Source organism: Mytilus trossulus, chromosome 2, assembly GCF_036588685.1.
Source record: "Mytilus trossulus isolate FHL-02 chromosome 2, PNRI_Mtr1.1.1.hap1, whole genome shotgun sequence".
NCBI lineage: Eukaryota > Metazoa > Mollusca > Bivalvia > Mytilida > Mytilidae > Mytilus > Mytilus trossulus.
The window spans coordinates 103,686,417-103,707,636 of record NC_086374.1 but is presented as its reverse complement, the minus strand read 5'-3'; the positions used below and the strand labels follow the sequence as shown (position 1 = coordinate 103,707,636).

Sequence of the window (21,220 nt, the reverse complement as noted above, 5' to 3'; positions counted from 1 at the left end):
ACTCTCAAACAATTAAAAGTATTCAAATAGTAAAGAACTATAAAAGTGAACAACCAACACAGCTCATTATGTTTTGAAATGTGTTTCCTTTAAGATAAATATGTTTCTTTCTGCCCTACATTCACCTTGACAAGTAACTACAATGTTAATGGTAATGTTATGAAGTATTTACACCTTAAATTGGAGTTTTAGAATCATGGCCTCGGTAGCGCAGTAGGTAGCGCGTCAGTCTCATAATCACAAATGACAGAGCGATCTGAAGGTCGTGAGTTCGATCCTCACCCGGGCATAGTTTTTTTCTACCCGTTACTCTTGTTTTCAACGCATTTCTGATAGTTCTGAAAACTTGTGTCATACATTTGTACTGTAATATGCTATTTTCTGCAATGTTTGTCATGCATTTTAAAGTGCATTGAGCTAGCGTTCAGCATTTGAAATATATATACTATTATCAAGGATTAAACAGAATAATTCTTTTCTATTAAGTATTACAACAATTTTAATATCTTCTGAGTATTAACTTTTTATCCATTTCATATTTTGTCAACCAATGCAAAAATCGATAAACTACTTTTCTAACTTACTAAAAAAATCACTTGGCAGCGGTGGGATTCGAACCCACGCCTCCGAGGAGACTGGTGCCTTAAACCAGCGCCTTAGACCGCTCGGCCACGCTACCGACGCTTTATATGTGAGCTAAATCAAGATATCATTCGTTTACAACATTTACAACTGTACGTATAATATGTCTTATAGGCATACATTACGAAATATTACGTAGAAATATGTTTCTTTATGGTTTTCCTATTTCAAACTCAAAAAATTCATTGTTTATACTAATATTGCAATGCAATCATATTATATATTCCGCTTCTTTCTCTAACCAGATCGAGCTATCCATTATTTGTTAAGTTCAGTTTTGGGGGGAATGTCTATCATATGGTAACATGCATAGTTTTGACTGAGAATTTGATACTCACAAGTAACTTCATACCGGAACGGAGGGGCGGTTTCACCATTTCACATTGGACGGAACCATGCCATCTAGATTGTTCATTGTTGAGGGCGCGATCGAAGCAACCGTTTAGTCATGGGTAGAAAGTATAACGCTTGAACGCAAGCTCGCTATATCTGATCATCGAAACGTGATAAATGCACGTGCAAAACGGGCAAATTGGAAAGCAAACTATTTCTCGTTAGCAACAAATTGCCTCCGCAGATTATTATTCCTGACGAGTTTCTATCAGCACGACTCAATTACCTTTGGAGAAAAGAAAATGAAAAAAACTCTCAAACAATTAAAAGTATTTCAAATAGTAAGAACTATAAAAGTGAACAACCAACACAGCTCATTATGTTTTGAAATGTGTTTCCTTTAAGATAAATATGTTTCTTTCTGCCCTACATTCACCTTGACAAGTAACTACAATGTTAATGGTAATGTTATGAAGTATTTACACCTTAAATTGGAGTTTTAGAATCATGGCCTCGGTAGCGCAGTAGGTAGCGCGTCAGTCTCATAATCACAAATGACAGAGCGATCTGAAGGTCGTGAGTTCGATCCTCACCCGGGGCATAGTTTTTTTTCTACCCGTTACTCTTGTTTTCAACGCATTTCTGATAGTTCTGAAAACTTGTGTCATACATTTGTACCTGTAATATGCTATTTTCTGCAATGTTTGTCATGCATTTTAAAGTGCATTGAGCTAGCGTTCAGCATTTGAAATATATATACTATTATCAAGGATTAAACAGAATAATTCTTTTCTATTAAGTATTACAACAATTTTAATATCTTCTGAGTATTAACTTTTTATCCATTTCATATTTTGTCAACCAATGCAAAAATCGATAAACTACTTTTCTAACTTACTAAAAAATCACTTGGCAGCGGTGGGATTCGAACCCACGCCTCCGAGGAGACTGGTGCCTTAAACCAGGCGCCTTAGACCGCTCGGCCACGCTACCGACGCTTTATATGTGAGCTAAATCAAGATATCATTCGTTTACAACATTTACAACTGTACGTATAATATGTCTTATAGGCATACATTACGAAATATTACGTAGAAATATGTTTCTTTATGGTTTTCCTATTTCAAACTCCAAAAAATTCATTGTTTATACTAATATTGCAATGCAATCATATTATATATTCCGCTTCTTTCTCTAACCAGATCGAGCTATCCATTATTTGTTAAGTTCAGTTTTTGGGGGAATGTCTATCATATGGTAACATGCATAGTTTTGACTGAGAATTTGATACTCACAAGTAACTTCATACCGGAACGGAGGGGCGGTTTTCACCATTTCACATTGGACGGAACCATGCCATCTAGATTGTTCATTGTTGAGGGCGCGATCGAAGCAACCGTTTAGTCATGGGTAGAAAGTATAACGCTTGAACGCAAGCTCGCTATATCTGATCATCGAAACGTGATAAATGCACGTGCAAAACGGGCAAATTGGAAAGCAAACTATTTCTCGTTAGCAACAAATTGCCTCCGCAGATTATTATTCTGACGAGTTTCTATCAGCACGACTCAATTTACCTTTGGAGAAAAGAAAATGAAAAAAACTCTCAAACAATTAAAAGTATTTCAAATAGTAAAGAACTATAAAAGTGAACAACCAACACAGCTCATTATGTTTTGAAATGTGTTTCCTTTAAGATAAATATGTTTCTTTCTGCCCTACATTCACCTTGACAAGTAACTACAATGTTAATGGTAATGTTATGAAGTATTTACACCTTAATTGGAGTTTTAGAATCATGGCCTCGGTAGCGCAGTAGGTAGCGCGTCAGTCTCATAATCACAAATGACAGAGCGATCTGAAGGTCGTGAGTTCGATCCTCACCCGGGGCATAGTTTTTTTCTACCCGTTACTCTTGTTTTCAACGCATTTCTGATAGTTCTGAAAACTTGTGTCATACATTTGTACCTGTAATATGCTATTTTCTGCAATGTTTGTCATGCATTTTAAAGTGCATTGAGCTAGCGTTCAGCATTTGAAATATATATACTATTATCAGGATTAAACAGAATAATTCTTTTCTATTAAGTATTACAACAATTTTAATATCTTCTGAGTATTAACTTTTTATCCATTTCATATTTTGTCAACCAATGCAAAAATCGATAAACTACTTTTCTAACTTACTAAAAAAATCACTTGGCAGCGGTGGATTCGAACCCACGCCTCCGAGGAGACTGGTGCCTTAAACCAGCGCCCTTAGACCGCTCGGCCACGCTACCGACGCTTTATATGTGAGCTAAATCAAGATATCATTCGTTTACAACATTTACAACTGTACGTATAATATGTCTTATAGGCATACATTACGAAATATTACGTAGAAATATGTTTCTTTATGGTTTTCCTATTTCAAACTCAAAAAATTCATTGTTTATACTAATATTGCAATGCAATCATATTATATATTCCGCTTCTTTCTCTAACCAGATCGAGCTATCCATTATTTGTTAAGTTCAGTTTTTGGGGGGAATGTCTATATATGGTAACATGCATAGTTTTGACTGAGAATTTGATACTCACAAGTACTTCATACCGGAACGGAGGGGCGGTTTTCACCATTTCACATTGGACGGAACCATGCCATCTAGATTGTTCATTGTTGAGGGCGCGATCGAAGCAACCGTTTAGTCATGGGTAGAAAGTATAACGCTTGAACGCAAGCTCGCTATATCTGATCATCGAAACGTGATAAATGCACGTGCAAAACGGGCAAATTGGAAAGCAAACTATTTCTCGTTAGCAACAAATTGCCTCCGCAGATTATTATTCTGACGAGTTTCTATCAGCACGACTCAATTTACCTATTGGAGAAAAGAAAATGAAAAAAAACTCTCAAACAATTAAAAGTATTTCAAATAGTAAAGAACTATAAAAGTGAACAACCAACACAGCTCATTATGTTTTGAAATGTGTTTCCTTTAAGATAAATATGTTTCTTTCTGCCCTACATTCACCTTGACAAGTAACTACAATGTTAATGGTAATGTTATGAAGTATTTACACCTTAAATTGGAGTTTTAGAATCATGGCCTCGGTAGCGCAGTAGGTAGCGCGTCAGTCTCATAATCACAAATGACAGAGCGATCTGAAGGTCGTGAGTTCGATCCTCACCCGGGGCATAGTTTTTTTCTACCCGTTACTCTTGTTTTCAACGCATTTCTGATAGTTCTGAAAACTTGTGTCATACATTTGTACCTGTAATATGCTATTTTCTGCAATGTTTGTCATGCATTTTAAAGTGCATTGAGCTAGCGTTCAGCATTTGAAATATAATATACTATTATCAAGGATTAAACAGAATAATTCTTTTCTATTAAGTATTACAACAATTTTAATATCTTCTGAGTATTAACTTTTTATCCATTTCATATTTTGTCAACCAATGCAAAAATCGATAAACTACTTTTCTAACTTACTAAAAAAATCACTTGGCAGCGGTGGGATTCGAACCCACGCCTCCGAGGAGACTGGTGCCTTAAACCAGCGCCTTAGACCGCTCGGCCACGCTACCGACGCTTTATATGTGAGCTAAATCAAGATATCATTCGTTTTACAACATTTACAACTGTACGTATAATATGTCTTATAGGCATACATTACGAAATATTACGTAGAAATATGTTTCTTTATGGTTTTCCTATTTCAAACTCAAAAAATTCATTGTTTATACTAATATTGCAATGCAATCATATTATATATTCCGCTTCTTTCTCTAACCAGATCGAGCTATCCATTATTTGTTAAGTTCAGTTTTTGGGGGGAATGTCTATCATATGGTAACATGCATAGTTTTGACTGAGAATTTGATACTCACAAGTAACTTCATACCGGAACGGAGGGGCGGTTTTCACCATTTCACATTGGACGGAACCATGCCATCTAGATTGTTCATTGTTGAGGGCGCGATCGAAGCAACCGTTTAGTCATGGGTAGAAAGTATAACGCTTGAACGCAAGCTCGCTATATCTGATCATCGAAACGTGATAAATGCACGTGCAAAACGGGCAAATTGGAAAGCAAACTATTTCTCGTTAGCAACAAATTGCCTCCGCAGATTATTATTCTGACGAGTTTCTATCAGCACGACTCAATTTACCTTTGGAGAAAAGAAAATGAAAAAAACTCTCAAACAATTAAAAGTATTTCAAATAGTAAAGAACTATAAAAGTGAACAACCAACACAGCTCATTATGTTTTGAAATGTGTTTCCTTTAAGATAAATATGTTTCTTTCTGCCCTACATTCACCTGACAAGTAACTACAATGTTAATGGTAATGTTATGAAGTATTTACACCTTAAATTGGAGTTTTAGAATCATGGCCTCGGTAGCGCAGTAGGTAGCGCGTCAGTCTCATAATCACAAATGACAGAGCGATCTGAAGGTCGTGAGTTCGATCCTCACCCGGGGCATAGTTTTTTTCTACCCGTTACTCTTGTTTTCAACGCATTTCTGATAGTTCTGAAAACTTGTGTCATACATTTGTACCTGTAATATGCTATTTTCTGCAATGTTTGTCATGCATTTTAAAGTGCATTGAGCTAGCGTTCAGCATTTGAAATATATATACTATTATCAAGGATTAAACAGAATAATTCTTTTCTATTAAGTATTACAACAATTTTAATATCTTCTGAGTATTAACTTTTTATCCATTTCATATTTTGTCAACCAATGCAAAAATCGATAAACTACTTTTCTAACTTACTAAAAAAATCACTTGGCAGCGGTGGGATTCGAACCCACGCCTCCGAGGAGACTGGTGCCTTAAACCAGCGCCTTAGACCGCTCGGCCACGCTACCGACGCTTTATATGTGAGCTAAATCAAGATATCATTCGTTTACAACATTTACAACTGTACGTATAATATGTCTTATAGGCATACATTACGAATATTACGTAGAAATATGTTTCTTTATGGTTTTCCTATTTCAAACTCAAAAAATTCATTGTTTATACTAATATTGCAATGCAATCATATTATATATTCCGCTTCTTTCTCTAACCAGATCGAGCTATCCATTATTTGTTAAGTTCAGTTTTTGGGGGGAATGTCTATCATATGGTAACATGCATAGTTTTGACTGAGAATTTGATACTCACAAGTAACTTCATACCGGAACGGAGGGGCGGTTTTCACCATTTCACATTGGACGGAACCATGCCATCTAGATTGTTCATTGTTGAGGGCGCGATCGAAGCAACCGTTTAGTCATGGGTAGAAAGTATAACGCTTGAACGCAAGCTCGCTATATCTGATCATCGAAACGTGATAAATGCACGTGCAAAACGGGCAAATTGGAAAGCAAACTATTTCTCGTTAGCAACAAATTGCCTCCGCAGATTATTATTCTGACGAGTTTCTATCAGCACGACTCAATTTACCTTTGGAGAAAAGAAAATGAAAAAAACTCTCAAACAATTAAAAGTATTTCAAATAGTAAAGAACTATAAAAGTGAACAACCAACACAGCTCATTATGTTTTGAAATGTGTTTCCTTTAAGATAAATATGTTTCTTTCTGCCCTACATTCACCTTGACAAGTAACTACAATGTTAATGGTAATGTTATGAAGTATTTACACCTTAAATTGGAGTTTTAGAATCATGGCCTCGGTAGCGCAGTAGGTAGCGCGTCAGTCTCATAATCACAAATGACAGAGCGATCTGAAGGTCGTGAGTTCGATCCTCACCCGGGGCATAGTTTTTTCTACCCGTTACTCTTGTTTTCAACGCATTTCTGATAGTTCTGAAAACTTGTGTCATACATTTGTACCTGTAATATGCTATTTTCTGCAATGTTTGTCATGCATTTTAAAGTGCATTGAGCTAGCGTTCAGCATTTGAAATATATATACTATTATCAAGGATTAAACAGAATAATTCTTTTCTATTAAGTATTACAACAATTTTAATATCTTCTGAGTATTAACTTTTTATCCATTTCATATTTTGTCAACCAATGCAAAAATCGATAAACTACTTTTCTAACTTACTAAAAAAATCACTTGGCAGCGGTGGGATTCGAACCCACGCCTCCGAGGAGACTGGTGCCTTAAACCAGCGCCTTAGACCGCTCGGCCACGCTACCGACGCTTTATATGTGAGCTAAATCAAGATATCATTCGTTTACAACATTTACAACTGTACGTATAATATGTCTTATAGGCATACATTACGAAATATTACGTAGAAATATGTTTCTTTATGGTTTTCCTATTTCAAACTCAAAAAATTCATTGTTTATACTAATATTGCAATGCAATCATATTATATATTCCGCTTCTTTCTCTAACCAGATCGAGCTATCCATTATTTGTTAAGTTCAGTTTTTGGGGGGAATGTCTATCATATGGTAACATGCATAGTTTTGACTGAGAATTTGATACTCACAAGTAACTTCATACCGGAACGGAGGGGCGGTTTTCACCATTTCACATTGGACGGAACCATGCCATCTAGATTGTTCATTGTTGAGGGCGCGATCGAAGCAACCGTTTAGTCATGGGTAGAAAGTATAACGCTTGAACGCAAGCTCGCTATATCTGATCATCGAAACGTGATAAATGCACGTGCAAAACGGGCAAATTGGAAAGCAAACTATTTCTCGTTAGCAACAAATTGCCTCCGCAGATTATTATTCTGACGAGTTTCTATCAGCACGACTCAATTTACCTTTGGAGAAAAGAAAATGAAAAAAAACTCTCAAACAATTAAAAGTATTTCAAATAGTAAAGAACTATAAAAGTGAACAACCAACACAGCTCATTATGTTTTGAAATGTGTTTCCTTTAAGATAAATATGTTTCTTTCTGCCCTACATTCACCTTGACAAGTAACTACAATGTTAATGGTAATGTTATGAAGTATTTACACCTTAAATTGGAGTTTTAGAATCATGGCCTCGGTAGCGCAGTAGGTAGCGCGTCAGTCTCATAATCACAAATGACAGAGCGATCTGAAGGTCGTGAGTTCGATCCTCACCCGGGGCATAGTTTTTTTTCTACCCGTTACTCTTGTTTTCAACGCATTTCTGATAGTTCTGAAAACTTGTGTCATACATTTGTACCTGTAATATGCTATTTTCTGCAATGTTTGTCATGCATTTTAAAGTGCATTGAGCTAGCGTTCAGCATTTGAAATATATATACTATTATCAAGGATTAAACAGAATAATTCTTTTCTATTAAGTATTACAACAATTTTAATATCTTCTGAGTATTAACTTTTTATCCATTTCATATTTTGTCAACCAATGCAAAAATCGATAAACTACTTTCTAACTTACTAAAAAAATCACTTGGCAGCGGTGGGATTCGAACCCACGCCTCCGAGGAGACTGGTGCCTTAAACCAGCGCCTTAGACCGCTCGGCCACGCTACCGACGCTTTATATGTGAGCTAAATCAAGATATCATTCGTTTACAACATTTACAACTGTACGTATAATATGTCTTATAGGCATACATTACGAAATATTACGTAGAAATATGGTTTCTTTATGGTTTTCCTATTTCAAACTCAAAAAATTCATTGTTTATACTAATATTGCAATGCAATCATATTATATATTCCGCTTCTTTCTCTAACCAGATCGAGCTATCCATTATTTGTTAAGTTCAGTTTTTGGGGGGAATGTCTATCATATGGTAACATGCATAGTTTTGACTGAGAATTTGATACTCACAAGTAACTTCATACCGGAAGCGGAGGGGCGGTTTTCACCATTTCACATTGGACGGAACCATGCCATCTAGATTGTTCATTGTTGAGGGCGCGATCGAAGCAACCGTTTAGTCATGGGTAGAAAGTATAACGCTTGAACGCAAGCTCGCTATATCTGATCATCGAAACGTGATAAATGCACGTGCAAAACGGGCAAATTGGAAAGCAAAACTATTTCTCGTTAGCAACAAATTGCCTCCGCAGATTATTATTCTGACGAGTTTCTATCAGCACGACTCAATTTACCCTTTGGAGAAAAGAAAATGAAAAAAACTCTCAAACAATTAAAAGTATTTCAAATAGTAAAGAACTATAAAAGTGAACAACCAACACAGCTCATTATGTTTTGAAATGTGTTTCCTTTAAGATAAATATGTTTCTTTCTGCCCTACATTCACCTTGACAAGTAACTACAATGTTAATGGTAATGTTATGAAGTATTTACACCTTAAATTGGAGTTTTAGAATCATGGCCTCGGTAGCGCAGTTAGGTAGCGCGTCAGTCTCATAATCACAAATGACAGAGCGATCTGAAGGTCGTGAGTTCGATCCTCACCCGGGGCATAGTTTTTTTTCTACCCGTTACTCTTGTTTTCAACGCATTTCTGATAGTTCTGAAAACTTGTGTCATACATTTGTACCTGTAATATGCTATTTTCTGCAATGTTTGTCATGCATTTTAAAGTGCATTGAGCTAGCGTTCAGCATTTGAAATATATATACTATTATCAAGGATTAAACAGAATAATTCTTTTCTATTAAGTATTACAACAATTTTAATATCTTCTGAGTATTAACTTTTTATCCATTTCATATTTTGTCAACCAATGCAAAAATCGATAAACTACTTTTCTAACTTACTAAAAAAAATCACTTGGCAGCGGTGGGATTCGAACCCACGCCTCCGAGGAGACTGGTGCCTTAAACCAGCGCCTTAGACCGCTCGGCCACGCTACCGACGCTTTATATGTGAGCTAAATCAAGATATCATTCGTTTACAACATTTACAACTGTACGTATATATGTCTTATAGGCATACATTACGAAATATTACGTAGAAATATGTTTCTTTATGGTTTTCCTATTTCAAACTCAAAAAATTCATTGTTTATACTAATATTGCAATGCAATCATATTATATATTCCGCTTCTTTCTCTAACCAGATCGAGCTATCCATTATTTGTTAAGTTCAGTTTTTGGGGGGAATGTCTATCATATGGTAACATGCATAGTTTTGACTGAGAATTTGATACTCACAAGTAACTTCATACCGGAACGGAGGGGCGGTTTTCACCATTTCACATTGGACGGAACCATGCCATCTAGATTGTTCATTGTTGAGGGCGCGATCGAAGCAACCGTTTAGTCATGGGTAGAAAGTATAACGCATGAACGCAAGCTCGCTATATCTGATCATCGAAACGTGATAAATGCACGTGCAAAACGGGCAAATTGGAAAGCAAACTATTTCTCGTTAGCAACAAATTGCCTCCGCAGATTATTATTCTGACGAGTTTCTATCAGCACGACTCAATTTACCTTTGGAGAAAAGAAAATGAAAAAAACTCTCAAACAATTAAAAGTATTTCAAATAGTAAAGAACTATAAAAGTGAACAACCAACACAGCTCATTATGTTTTGAAATGTGTTTCCTTTAAGATAAATATGTTTCTTTCTGCCCTACATTCACCTTGACAAGTAACTACAATGTTAATGGTAATGTTATGAAGTATTTACACCTTAAATTGGAGTTTTAGAATCATGGCCTCGGTAGCGCAGTAGGTAGCGCGTCAGTCTCATAATCACAAATGACAGAGCGATCTGAAGGTCGTGAGTTCGATCCTCACCCGGGGCATAGTTTTTTTCTACCCGTTACTCTTGTTTTCAACGCATTTCTGATAGTTCTGAAAACTTGTGTCATACATTTGTACCTGTAATATGCTATTTTCTGCAATGTTTGTCATGCATTTTAAGTGCATTGAGCTAGCGTTCAGCATTTGAAATATATATACTATTATCAAGGATTAAACAGAATAATTCCTTTTCTATTAAGTATTACAACAATTTTAATATCTTCTGAGTATTAACTTTTTATCCATTTCATATTTTGTCAACCAATGCAAAAATCGATAAACTACTTTTCTAACTTACTAAAAAAATCACTTGGCAGCGGTGGGATTCGAACCCCACGCCTCCGAGGAGACTGGTGCCTTAAACCAGCGCCTTAGACCGCTCGGCCACGCTACCGACGCTTTATATGTGAGCTAAATCAAGATATCATTCGTTTACAACATTTACAACTGTACGTATAATATGTCTTATAGGCATACATTACGAAATATTACGTAGAAATATGTTTCTTTATGGTTTTCCTATTTCAAACTCAAAAAATTCATTGTTTATACTAATATTGCAATGCAATCATATTATATATTCGCTTCTTTCTCTAACCAGATCGAGCTATCCATTATTTGTTAAGTTCAGTTTTTGGGGGGAATGTCTATCATATGGTAAACATGCATAGTTTTGACTGAGAATTTGATACTCACAAGTAACTTCATACCGGAACGGAGGGGCGGTTTTCACCATTTCACATTGGACGGAACCATGCCATCTAGATTGTTCATTGTTGAGGGCGCGATCGAAGCAACCGTTTAGTCATGGGTAGAAAGTATAACGCTTGAACGCAAGCTCGCTATATCTGATCATCGAAACGTGATAAATGCACGTGCAAAACGGGCAAATTGGAAAGCAAACTATTTCTCGTTAGCAACAAATTGCCTCCGCAGATTATTATTCTGACGAGTTTCTATCAGCACGACTCAATTTACCTTTGGAGAAAAGAAAATGAAAAAAACTCTCAAACAATTAAAAGTATTTCAAATAGTAAAGAACTATAAAAGTGAACAACCAACACAGCTCATTATGTTTTGAAATGTGTTTCCTTTAAGATAAATATGTTTCTTTCTGCCCTACATTCACCTTGACAAGTAACTACAATGTTAATGGTAATGTTATGAAGTATTTACACCTTAAATTGGAGTTTTAGAATCATGGCCTCGGTAGCGCAGTAGGTAGCGCGTCAGTCTCATAATCACAAATGACAGAGCGATCTGAAGGTCGTGAGTTCGATCCTCACCCGGGCATAGTTTTTTTTCTACCCGTACTCTTGTTTTCAACGCATTTCTGATAGTTCTGAAAACTTGTGTCATACATTTGTACTGTTATGCTATTTTCTGCAATGTTTGTCATGCATTTTAAAGTGCATTGAGCTAGCGTTCAGCATTTGAAATATATATACTATTATCAAGGATTAAACAGAATAATTCTTTTCTATTAAGTATTACAACAATTTTAATATCTTCTGAGTATTAACTTTTTATCCATTTCATATTTTGTCAACCAATGCAAAAATCGATAAACTACTTTTCTAACTTACTAAAAAAATCACTTGGCAGCGGTGGGATTCGAACCCACGCCTCCGAGGAGACTGGTGCCTTAAACCAGCGCCTTAGACCGCTCGGCCACGCTACCGACGCTTTATATGTGAGCTAAATCAAGATATCATTCGTTTACAACATTTACAACTGTACGTATAATATGTCTTATAGGCATACATTACGAAATATTACGTAGAAATATGTTTCTTTATGGTTTTCCTATTTCAAACTCAAAAAATTCATTGTTTATACTAATATTGCAATGCAATCATATTATATATTCCGCTTCTTTCTCTAACCAGATCGAGCTATCCATTATTTGTTAAGTTCAGTTTTTGGGGGGAATGTCTATCATATGGTAACATGCATAGTTTTGACTGAGAATTTGATACTCACAAGTAACTTCATACCGGAACGGAGGGGCGGTTTTCACCATTTCACATTGGACGGAACCATGCCATCTAGATTGTTCATTGTTGAGGGCGCGATCGAAGCAACCGTTTAGTCATGGGTAGAAAGTATAACGCTTGAACGCAAGCTCGCTATATCTGATCATCGAAACGTGATAAATGCACGTGCAAAACGGGCAAATTGGAAAGCAAACTATTTCTCGTTAGCAACAAATTGCCTCCGCAGATTATTATTCTGACGAGTTTCTATCAGCACGACTCAATTTACCTTTGGAGAAAAGAAAATGAAAAAAACTCTCAAACAATTAAAAGTATTTCAAATAGTAAAGAACTATAAAAGTGAACAACCAACACAGCTCATTATGTTTTGAAATGTGTTTCCTTTAAGATAAATATGTTTCTTTCTGCCCTACATTCACCTTGACAAGTAACTACAATGTTAATGGTAATGTTATGAAGTATTTACACCTTAAATTGGAGTTTTAGAATCATGGCCTCGGTAGCGCAGTAGGTAGCGCGTCAGTCTCATAATCACAAATGACAGAGCGATCTGAAGGTCGTGAGTTCGATCCTCACCCGGGGCATAGTTTTTTTCTACCCGTTACTCTTGTTTTCAACGCATTTCTGATAGTTCTGAAAACTTGTGTCATACATTTGTACCTGTAATATGCTATTTTCTGCAATGTTTGTCATGCATTTTAAAGTGCATTGAGCTAGCGTTCAGCATTTGAAATATATATACTATTATCAAGGATTAAACAGAATAATTCTTTTCTATTAAGTATTACAACAATTTTAATATCTTCTGAGTATTAACTTTTTATCCATTTCATATTTTGTCAACCAATGCAAAAATCGATAAACTACTTTTCTAACTTACTAAAAAAATCACTTGGCAGCGGTGGGATTCGAACCCACGCCTCCGAGGAGACTGGTGCCTTAAACCAGCGCCTTAGACCGCTCGGCCACGCTACCGACGCTTTATATGTGAGCTAAATCAAGATATCATTCGTTTACAACATTTACAACTGTACGTATAATATGTCTTATAGGCATACATTACGAAATATTACGTAGAAATATGTTTCTTTATGGTTTTCCTATTTCAAACTCAAAAAATTCATTGTTTATACTAATATTGCAATGCAATCATATTATATATTCCGCTTCTTTCTCTAACCAGATCGAGCTATCCATTATTTGTTAAGTTCAGTTTTTGGGGGGAATGTCTATCATATGGTAACATGCATAGTTTTGACTGAGAATTTGATACTCACAAGTAACTTCATACCGGAACGGAGGGGCGGTTTTCACCATTTCACATTGGACGGAACCATGCCATCTAGATTGTTCATTGTTGAGGGCGCGATCGAAGCAACCGTTTAGTCATGGGTAGAAAGTATAACGCTTGAACGCAAGCTCGCTATATCTGATCATCGAAACGTGATAAATGCACGTGCAAAACGGGCAAATTGGAAAGCAAACTATTTCTCGTTAGCAACAAATTGCCTCCGCAGATTATTATTCTGACGAGTTTCTATCAGCACGACTCAATTTACCTTTGGAGAAAAGAAAATGAAAAAAACTCTCAAACAATTAAAAGTATTTCAAATAGTAAAGAACTATAAAAGTGAACAACCAACACAGCTCATTATGTTTTGAAATGTGTTTCCTTTAAGATAAATATGTTTCTTTCTGCCCTACATTCACCTTGACAAGTAACTACAATGTTAATGGTAATGTTATGAAGTATTTACACCTTAAATTGGAGTTTTAGAATCATGGCCTCGGTAGCGCAGTAGGTAGCGCGTCAGTCTCATAATCACAAATGACAGAGCGATCTGAAGGTCGTGAGTTCGATCCTCACCCGGGGCATAGTTTTTTTCTACCCGTTACTCTTGTTTTCAACGCATTTCTGATAGTTCTGAAAACTTGTGTCATACATTTGTACCTGTAATATGCTATTTTCTGCAATGTTTGTCATGCATTTTTAAAGTGCATTGAGCTAGCGTTCAGCATTTGAAATATATATACTATTATCAAGGATTAAACAGAATAATTCTTTTCTATTAAGTATTACAACAATTTTAATATCTTCTGAGTATTAACTTTTTATCCATTTCATATTTTGTCAACCAATGCAAAAATCGATAAACTACTTTTCTAACTTACTAAAAAAATCACTTGGCAGCGGTGGGATTCGAACCCACGCCTCCGAGGAGACTGGTGCCTTAAACCAGCGCCTTAGACCGCTCGGCCACGCTACCGACGCTTTATATGTGAGCTAAATCAAGATATCATTCGTTTACAACATTTACAACTGTACGTATAATATGTCTTATAGGCATACATTACGAAATATTACGTAGAAATATGTTTCTTTATGGTTTTCCTATTTCAAACTCAAAAAATTCATTGTTTATACTAATATTGCAATGCAATCATATTATATATTCCGCTTCTTTCTCTAACCAGATCGAGCTATCCATTATTTGTTAAGTTCAGTTTTTGGGGGGAATGTCTATCATATGGTAACATGCATAGTTTTGACTGAGAATTTGATACTCACAAGTAACTTCATACCGGAACGGAGGGGCGGTTTTCACCATTTCACATTGGACGGAACCATGCCATCTAGATTGTTCATTGTTGAGGGCGCGATCGAAGCAACCGTTTAGTCATGGGTAGAAAGTATAACGCTTGAACGCAAGCTCGCTATATCTGATCATCGAAACGTGATAAATGCACGTGCAAAACGGGCAAATTGGAAAGCAAACTATTTCTCGTTAGCAACAAATTGCCTCCGCAGATTATTATTCTGACGAGTTTCTATCAGCACGACTCAATTTACCTTTGGAGAAAAGAAAATGAAAAAAACTCTCAAACAATTAAAAGTATTTCAAATAGTAAAGAACTATAAAAGTGAACAACCAACACAGCTCATTATGTTTTGAAATGTGTTTCCTTTAAGATAAATATGTTTCTTTCTGCCCTACATTCACCTTGACAAGTAACTACAATGTTAATGGTAATGTTATGAAGTATTTACACCTTAAATTGGAGTTTTAGAATCATGGCCTCGGTAGCGCAGTAGGTAGCGCGTCAGTCTCATAATCACAAATGACAGAGCGATCTGAAGGTCGTGAGTTCGATCCTCACCCGGGGCATAGTTTTTTTCTACCCGTTACTCTTGTTTTCAACGCATTTCTGATAGTTCTGAAAACTTGTGTCATACATTTGTACCTGTAATATGCTATTTTCTGCAATGTTTGTCATGCATTTTAAAGTGCATTGAGCTAGCGTTCAGCATTTGAAATATATATACTATTATCAAGGATTAAACAGAATAATTCTTTTCTATTAAGTATTACAACAATTTTAATATCTTCTGAGTATTAACTTTTTATCCATTTCATATTTTGTCAACCAATGCAAAAATCGATAAACTACTTTTCTAACTTACTAAAAAAATCACTTGGCAGCGGTGGGATTCGAACCCACGCCTCCGAGGAGACTGGTGCCTTAAACCAGCGCCTTAGACCGCTCGGCCACGCTACCGACGCTTTATATGTGAGCTAAATCAAGATATCATTCGTTTACAACATTTACAACTGTACGTATAATATGTCTTATAGGCATACATTACGAAATATTACGTAGAAATATGTTTCTTTATGGTTTTCCTATTTCAAACTCAAAAAATTCATTGTTTATACTAATATTGCAATGCAATCATATTATATATTCCGCTTCTTTCTCTAACCAGATCGAGCTATCCATTATTTGTTAAGTTCAGTTTTTGGGGGGAATGTCTATCATATGGTAACATGCATAGTTTTGACTGAGAATTTGATACTCACAAGTAACTTCATACCGGAACGGAGGGGCGGTTTTCACCATTTCACATTGGACGGAACCATGCCATCTAGATTGTTCATTGTTGAGGGCGCGATCGAAGCAACCGTTTAGTCATGGGTAGAAAGTATAACGCTTGAACGCAAGCTCGCTATATCTGATCATCGAAACGTGATAAATGCACGTGCAAAACGGGCAAATTGGAAAGCAAACTATTTCTCGTTAGCAACAAATTGCCTCCGCAGATTATTATTCTGACGAGTTTCTATCAGCACGACTCAATTTACCTTTGGAGAAAAGAAAATGAAAAAAACTCTCAAACAATTAAAAGTATTTCAAATAGTAAAGAACTATAAAAGTGAACAACCAACACAGCTCATTATGTTTTGAAATGTGTTTCCTTTAAGATAAATATGTTTCTTTCTGCCCTACATTCACCTTGACAAGTAACTACAATGTTAATGGTAATGTTATGAAGTATTTACACCTTAAATTGGAGTTTTAGAATCATGGCCTCGGTAGCGCAGTAGGTAGCGCGTCAGTCTCATAATCACAAATGACAGAGCGATCTGAAGGTCGTGAGTTCGATCCTCACCCGGGGCATAGTTTTTTTCTACCCGTTACTCTTGTTTTCAACGCATTTCTGATAGTTCTGAAAACTTGTGTCATACATTTGTACCTGTAATATGCTATTTTCTGCAATGTTTGTCATGCATTTTAAAGTGCATTGAGCTAGCGTTCAGCATTTGAAATATATATACTATTATCAAGGATTAAACAGAATAATTCTTTTCTATTAAGTATTACAACAATTTTAATATCTTCTGAGTATTAACTTTTTATCCATTTCATTTTTGTCAACCAATGCAAAAATCGATAAACTACTTTTCTAACTTACTAAAAAAATCACTTGGCAGCGGTGGGATTCGAACCCACGCCTCCGAGGAGACTGGTGCCTTAAACCAGCGCCTTAGACCGCTCGGCCACGCTACCGACGCTTTATATGTGAGCTAAATCAAGATATCATTCGTTTACAACATTTACAACTGTACGTATAATATGTCTTATAGGCATACATTACGAAATATTACGTAGAAATATGTTTCTTTATGGTTTTCCTATTTCAAACTCAAAAAATTCATTGTTTATACTAATATTGCAATGCAATCATATTATATATTCCGCTTCTTTCTCTAACCAGATCGAGCTATCCATTATTTGTTAAGTTCAGTTTTTGGGGGGAATGTCTATCATATGGTAACATGCATAGTTTTGACTGAGAATTTGATACTCACAAGTAACTTCATACCGGAACGGAGGGGCGGTTTTCACCATTTCACATTGGACGGAACCATGCCATCTAGATTGTTCATTGTTGAGGGCGCGATCGAAGCAACCGTTTAGTCATGGGTAGAAAGTATAACGCTTGAACGCAAGCTCGCTATATCTGATCATCGAAACGTGATAAATGCACGTGCAAAACGGGCAAATTGGAAAGCAAACTATTTCTCGTTAGCAACAAATTGCCTCCGCAGATTATTATTCTGACGAGTTTCTATCAGCACGACTCAATTTACCTTTGGAGAAAAGAAAATGAAAAAAACTCTCAAACAATTAAAAGTATTTCAAATAGTAAAGAACTATAAAAGTGAACAACCAACACAGCTCATTATGTTTTGAAATGTGTTTCCTTTAAGATAAATATGTTTCTTTCTGCCCTACATTCACCTTGACAAGTAACTACAATGTTAATGGTAATGTTATGAAGTATTTACACCTTAAATTGGAGTTTTAGAATCATGGCCTCGGTAGCGCAGTAGGTAGCGCGTCAGTCTCATAATCACAAATGACAGAGCGATCTGAAGGTCGTGAGTTCGATCCTCACCCGGGGCATAGTTTTTTTCTACCCGTTACTCTTGTTTTCAACGCATTTCTGATAGTTCTGAAAACTTGTGTCATACATTTGTACCTGTAATATGCTATTTTCTGCAATGTTTGTCATGCATTTTAAAGTGCATTGAGCTAGCGTTCAGCATTTGAAATATATATACTATTATCAAGGATTAAACAGAATAATTCTTTTCTATTAAGTATTACAACAATTTTAATATCTTCTGAGTATTAACTTTTTATCCATTTCATATTTTGTCAACCAATGCAAAAATCGATAAACTACTTTTCTAACTTACTAAAAAAATCACTTGGCAGCGGTGGGATTCGAACCCACGCCTCCGAGGAGACTGGTGCCTTAAACCAGCGCCTTAGACCGCTCGGCCACGCTACCGACGCTTTATATGTGAGCTAAATCAAGATATCATTCGTTTACAACATTTACAACTGTACGTATAATATGTCTTATAGGCATACATTACGAAATATTACGTAGAAATATGTTTCTTTATGGTTTTCCTATTTCAAACTCAAAAAATTCATTGTTTATACTAATATTGCAATGCAATCATATTATATATTCCGCTTCTTTCTCTAACCAGATCGAGCTATCCATTATTTGTTAAGTTCAGTTTTTGGGGGGAATGTCTATCATATGGTAACATGCATAGTTTTGACTGAGAATTTGATACTCACAAGTAACTTCATACCGGAACGGAGGGGCGGTTTTCACCATTTCACATTGGACGGAACCATGCCATCTAGATTGTTCATTGTTGAGGGCGCGATCGAAGCAACCGTTTAGTCATGGGTAGAAAGTATAACGCTTGAACGCAAGCTCGCTATATCTGATCATCGAAACGTGATAAATGCACGTGCAAAACGGGCAAATTGGAAAGCAAACTATTTCTCGTTAGCAACAAATTGCCTCCGCAGATTATTATTCTGACGAGTTTCTATCAGCACGACTCAATTTACCTTTGGAGAAAAGAAAATGAAAAAAACTCTCAAACAATTAAAAGTATTTCAAATAGTAAAGAACTATAAAAGTGAACAACCAACACAGCTCATTATGTTTTGAAATGTGTTTCCTTTAAGATAAATATGTTTCTTTCTGCCCTACATTCACCTTGACAAGTAACTACAATGTTAATGGTAATGTTATGAAGTATTTACACCTTAAATTGGAGTTTTAGAATCATGGCCTCGGTAGCGCAGTAGGTAGCGCGTCAGTCTCATAATCACAAATGACAGAGCGATCTGAAGGTCGTGAGTTCGATCTGACAGAGCGATCTGAAGGTCGTGAGTTCGATCCTCACCCGGGGCATAGTTTTTTTCTACCCGTTACTCTTGTTTTCAACGCATTTCTGATAGTTCTGAAAACTTGTGTCATACATTTGTACCTGTAATATGCTATTTTCTGCATTGTTTGTCATGCATTTTAAAGTGCATTGAGCTAGCGTTCAGCATTTGAAATATATATACTATTATCAAGGATTAAACAGAATAATTCTTTTCTATTAAGTATTACAACAATTTTAATATCTTCTGAGTATTAACTTTTTATCCATTTCATATTTTGTCAACTCAATGCAAAAATCGATAAACTACTTTTCTAACTTACTAAAAAAAATCACTTGGCAGCGGTGGGATTCGAACCCACGCCTCCGAGGAGACCTGGTGCCTTAAACCAGCGCCTTAGACCGCTCGGCCACGCTACCGACGCTTTATATGTGAGCTAAATCAAGATATCATTCGTTTACAACATTTACAACTGTACGTATAATATGTCTTATAGGCATACATTACGAAATATTACGTAGAAATATGTTTCTTTATGGTTTTCCCTATTTTCAAACTCAAAAAAATTCATTGTTTTATACTAATATTGCAATGCAATCATATTATATATTCCGCTCTTCTTCTCTAACCAGATCGAGCTATCCATTATTTGTTAAGTTCAGTTTTTGGGGGGAATGTCTATCATATGGTAACATGCATAGTTTTGACTGAGAATTTGATACTCACAAGTAACTTCATACCGGAACGGAGGGGCGGTTTTCACCATTTCACATTGGACGGAACCATGCCATCTAGATTGTTCATTGTTGAGGGCGCGATCGAAGCAACCGTTTAGTCATGGGTAGAAAGTATAACGCTTGAACGCAAGCTCGCTATATCTGATCATCGAAACGTGATAAATGCACGTGCAAAACGGGCAAATTGGAAAGCAAAACTATTTCTCGTTAGCAACAAATTGCCTCCGCAGATTATTATTCTGACGAGTTTCTATCAGCACGACTCAATTTACCTTTGGAGAAAAGAAAATGAAAAAAAACTCTCAAACAATTAAAAGTATTTCAAATAGTAAAGAACTATAAAAGTGAACAACCAACACAGCTCATTATGTTTTGAAATGTGTTTCCTTAAGATAAAATATGTTTCTTTCTGCCCTACATTCACCTTGACAAGTAACTACAATGTAAATGGTAATGTTATGAAGTATTTACACCTTAAATTGGAGTTTTAGAATCATGGCCTCGGTAGCGCAGTAGGTAGCGCGTCAGTCTCATAATCACAAATGACAGAGCGATCTGAAGGTCGTGAGTTCGATCCTCACCCGGGGCATAGTTTTTTTCTACCCGTTACTCTTGTTTTCAACGCATTTCTGATAGTTCTGAAAACTTGTGTCATACATTTGTACCTGTAATATGCTATTTTCTGCAATGTTTGTCATGCATTTAAAGTGCATTGAGCTAGCGTTCAGCATATTGGAAATATATATACTATTATCAAGGATTAAACAGAATAATTCTTTTCTATTAAGTATTACAACAATTTTAATATCTTCTGAGTATTAAC

The 21,220-nt window shown here is 36.0% G+C and overlaps 30 non-coding genes across 30 annotated transcripts; 15 read left to right on the top strand and 15 right to left on the bottom strand.

Moving 5' to 3' along the window:
- Positions 1-597: 597 nt before the first annotated feature.
- Positions 598-679, bottom strand: Trnal-aag (transfer RNA leucine (anticodon AAG)). Its single transcript has one exon. It is a non-coding gene; the product is annotated as a tRNA-Leu (tRNA).
- Positions 680-1,485: 806 nt separating this feature from the next.
- On the top strand, positions 1,486-1,576 carry Trnam-cau (transfer RNA methionine (anticodon CAU)). Its single transcript is given in 2 exon segments — positions 1,486-1,522; positions 1,541-1,576. It is a non-coding gene; the product is annotated as a tRNA-Met (tRNA).
- Positions 1,577-1,885: 309 nt separating this feature from the next.
- On the bottom strand, positions 1,886-1,968 carry Trnal-aag (transfer RNA leucine (anticodon AAG)). Its single transcript has one exon. It is a non-coding gene; the product is annotated as a tRNA-Leu (tRNA).
- An 808-nt stretch (positions 1,969-2,776) lies between these two features.
- Trnam-cau (transfer RNA methionine (anticodon CAU)) lies at positions 2,777-2,867 on the top strand. Its single transcript is given in 2 exon segments — positions 2,777-2,813; positions 2,832-2,867. It is a non-coding gene; the product is annotated as a tRNA-Met (tRNA).
- Positions 2,868-4,066: 1,199 nt separating this feature from the next.
- On the top strand, positions 4,067-4,157 carry Trnam-cau (transfer RNA methionine (anticodon CAU)). The gene is given in 2 exon segments: positions 4,067-4,103; positions 4,122-4,157. It is a non-coding gene; the product is annotated as a tRNA-Met (tRNA).
- A 310-nt stretch (positions 4,158-4,467) lies between these two features.
- Trnal-aag (transfer RNA leucine (anticodon AAG)) lies at positions 4,468-4,549 on the bottom strand. Its single transcript has one exon. It is a non-coding gene; the product is annotated as a tRNA-Leu (tRNA).
- An 809-nt stretch (positions 4,550-5,358) lies between these two features.
- Positions 5,359-5,449, top strand: Trnam-cau (transfer RNA methionine (anticodon CAU)). The gene is given in 2 exon segments: positions 5,359-5,395; positions 5,414-5,449. It is a non-coding gene; the product is annotated as a tRNA-Met (tRNA).
- A 309-nt stretch (positions 5,450-5,758) lies between these two features.
- On the bottom strand, positions 5,759-5,840 carry Trnal-aag (transfer RNA leucine (anticodon AAG)). The gene has a single exon. It is a non-coding gene; the product is annotated as a tRNA-Leu (tRNA).
- Positions 5,841-6,648: 808 nt separating this feature from the next.
- Positions 6,649-6,739, top strand: Trnam-cau (transfer RNA methionine (anticodon CAU)). Its single transcript is given in 2 exon segments — positions 6,649-6,685; positions 6,704-6,739. It is a non-coding gene; the product is annotated as a tRNA-Met (tRNA).
- Positions 6,740-7,047: 308 nt separating this feature from the next.
- Trnal-aag (transfer RNA leucine (anticodon AAG)) lies at positions 7,048-7,129 on the bottom strand. The gene has a single exon. It is a non-coding gene; the product is annotated as a tRNA-Leu (tRNA).
- Positions 7,130-7,939: 810 nt separating this feature from the next.
- Positions 7,940-8,030, top strand: Trnam-cau (transfer RNA methionine (anticodon CAU)). The gene is given in 2 exon segments: positions 7,940-7,976; positions 7,995-8,030. It is a non-coding gene; the product is annotated as a tRNA-Met (tRNA).
- A 309-nt stretch (positions 8,031-8,339) lies between these two features.
- Positions 8,340-8,421, bottom strand: Trnal-aag (transfer RNA leucine (anticodon AAG)). The gene has a single exon. It is a non-coding gene; the product is annotated as a tRNA-Leu (tRNA).
- Positions 8,422-9,234: 813 nt separating this feature from the next.
- On the top strand, positions 9,235-9,326 carry Trnam-cau (transfer RNA methionine (anticodon CAU)). The gene is given in 2 exon segments: positions 9,235-9,272; positions 9,291-9,326. It is a non-coding gene; the product is annotated as a tRNA-Met (tRNA).
- Positions 9,327-9,637: 311 nt separating this feature from the next.
- Positions 9,638-9,719, bottom strand: Trnal-aag (transfer RNA leucine (anticodon AAG)). Its single transcript has one exon. It is a non-coding gene; the product is annotated as a tRNA-Leu (tRNA).
- An 808-nt stretch (positions 9,720-10,527) lies between these two features.
- On the top strand, positions 10,528-10,618 carry Trnam-cau (transfer RNA methionine (anticodon CAU)). The gene is given in 2 exon segments: positions 10,528-10,564; positions 10,583-10,618. It is a non-coding gene; the product is annotated as a tRNA-Met (tRNA).
- A 309-nt stretch (positions 10,619-10,927) lies between these two features.
- Trnal-aag (transfer RNA leucine (anticodon AAG)) lies at positions 10,928-11,010 on the bottom strand. Its single transcript has one exon. It is a non-coding gene; the product is annotated as a tRNA-Leu (tRNA).
- Positions 11,011-12,215: 1,205 nt separating this feature from the next.
- Positions 12,216-12,297, bottom strand: Trnal-aag (transfer RNA leucine (anticodon AAG)). The gene has a single exon. It is a non-coding gene; the product is annotated as a tRNA-Leu (tRNA).
- An 809-nt stretch (positions 12,298-13,106) lies between these two features.
- On the top strand, positions 13,107-13,197 carry Trnam-cau (transfer RNA methionine (anticodon CAU)). Its single transcript is given in 2 exon segments — positions 13,107-13,143; positions 13,162-13,197. It is a non-coding gene; the product is annotated as a tRNA-Met (tRNA).
- Positions 13,198-13,506: 309 nt separating this feature from the next.
- Positions 13,507-13,588, bottom strand: Trnal-aag (transfer RNA leucine (anticodon AAG)). Its single transcript has one exon. It is a non-coding gene; the product is annotated as a tRNA-Leu (tRNA).
- An 809-nt stretch (positions 13,589-14,397) lies between these two features.
- On the top strand, positions 14,398-14,488 carry Trnam-cau (transfer RNA methionine (anticodon CAU)). The gene is given in 2 exon segments: positions 14,398-14,434; positions 14,453-14,488. It is a non-coding gene; the product is annotated as a tRNA-Met (tRNA).
- A 310-nt stretch (positions 14,489-14,798) lies between these two features.
- On the bottom strand, positions 14,799-14,880 carry Trnal-aag (transfer RNA leucine (anticodon AAG)). The gene has a single exon. It is a non-coding gene; the product is annotated as a tRNA-Leu (tRNA).
- Positions 14,881-15,689: 809 nt separating this feature from the next.
- Positions 15,690-15,780, top strand: Trnam-cau (transfer RNA methionine (anticodon CAU)). Its single transcript is given in 2 exon segments — positions 15,690-15,726; positions 15,745-15,780. It is a non-coding gene; the product is annotated as a tRNA-Met (tRNA).
- Positions 15,781-16,089: 309 nt separating this feature from the next.
- On the bottom strand, positions 16,090-16,171 carry Trnal-aag (transfer RNA leucine (anticodon AAG)). The gene has a single exon. It is a non-coding gene; the product is annotated as a tRNA-Leu (tRNA).
- An 809-nt stretch (positions 16,172-16,980) lies between these two features.
- Trnam-cau (transfer RNA methionine (anticodon CAU)) lies at positions 16,981-17,071 on the top strand. Its single transcript is given in 2 exon segments — positions 16,981-17,017; positions 17,036-17,071. It is a non-coding gene; the product is annotated as a tRNA-Met (tRNA).
- A 308-nt stretch (positions 17,072-17,379) lies between these two features.
- Positions 17,380-17,461, bottom strand: Trnal-aag (transfer RNA leucine (anticodon AAG)). The gene has a single exon. It is a non-coding gene; the product is annotated as a tRNA-Leu (tRNA).
- Positions 17,462-18,270: 809 nt separating this feature from the next.
- Trnam-cau (transfer RNA methionine (anticodon CAU)) lies at positions 18,271-18,361 on the top strand. Its single transcript is given in 2 exon segments — positions 18,271-18,307; positions 18,326-18,361. It is a non-coding gene; the product is annotated as a tRNA-Met (tRNA).
- A 309-nt stretch (positions 18,362-18,670) lies between these two features.
- Trnal-aag (transfer RNA leucine (anticodon AAG)) lies at positions 18,671-18,752 on the bottom strand. Its single transcript has one exon. It is a non-coding gene; the product is annotated as a tRNA-Leu (tRNA).
- Positions 18,753-19,561: 809 nt separating this feature from the next.
- Positions 19,562-19,685, top strand: Trnam-cau (transfer RNA methionine (anticodon CAU)). Its single transcript has 2 exons — positions 19,562-19,598; positions 19,650-19,685. It is a non-coding gene; the product is annotated as a tRNA-Met (tRNA).
- A 311-nt stretch (positions 19,686-19,996) lies between these two features.
- Positions 19,997-20,079, bottom strand: Trnal-aag (transfer RNA leucine (anticodon AAG)). Its single transcript has one exon. It is a non-coding gene; the product is annotated as a tRNA-Leu (tRNA).
- Positions 20,080-20,895: 816 nt separating this feature from the next.
- Trnam-cau (transfer RNA methionine (anticodon CAU)) lies at positions 20,896-20,986 on the top strand. Its single transcript is given in 2 exon segments — positions 20,896-20,932; positions 20,951-20,986. It is a non-coding gene; the product is annotated as a tRNA-Met (tRNA).
- Positions 20,987-21,220: the final 234 nt, after the last annotated feature.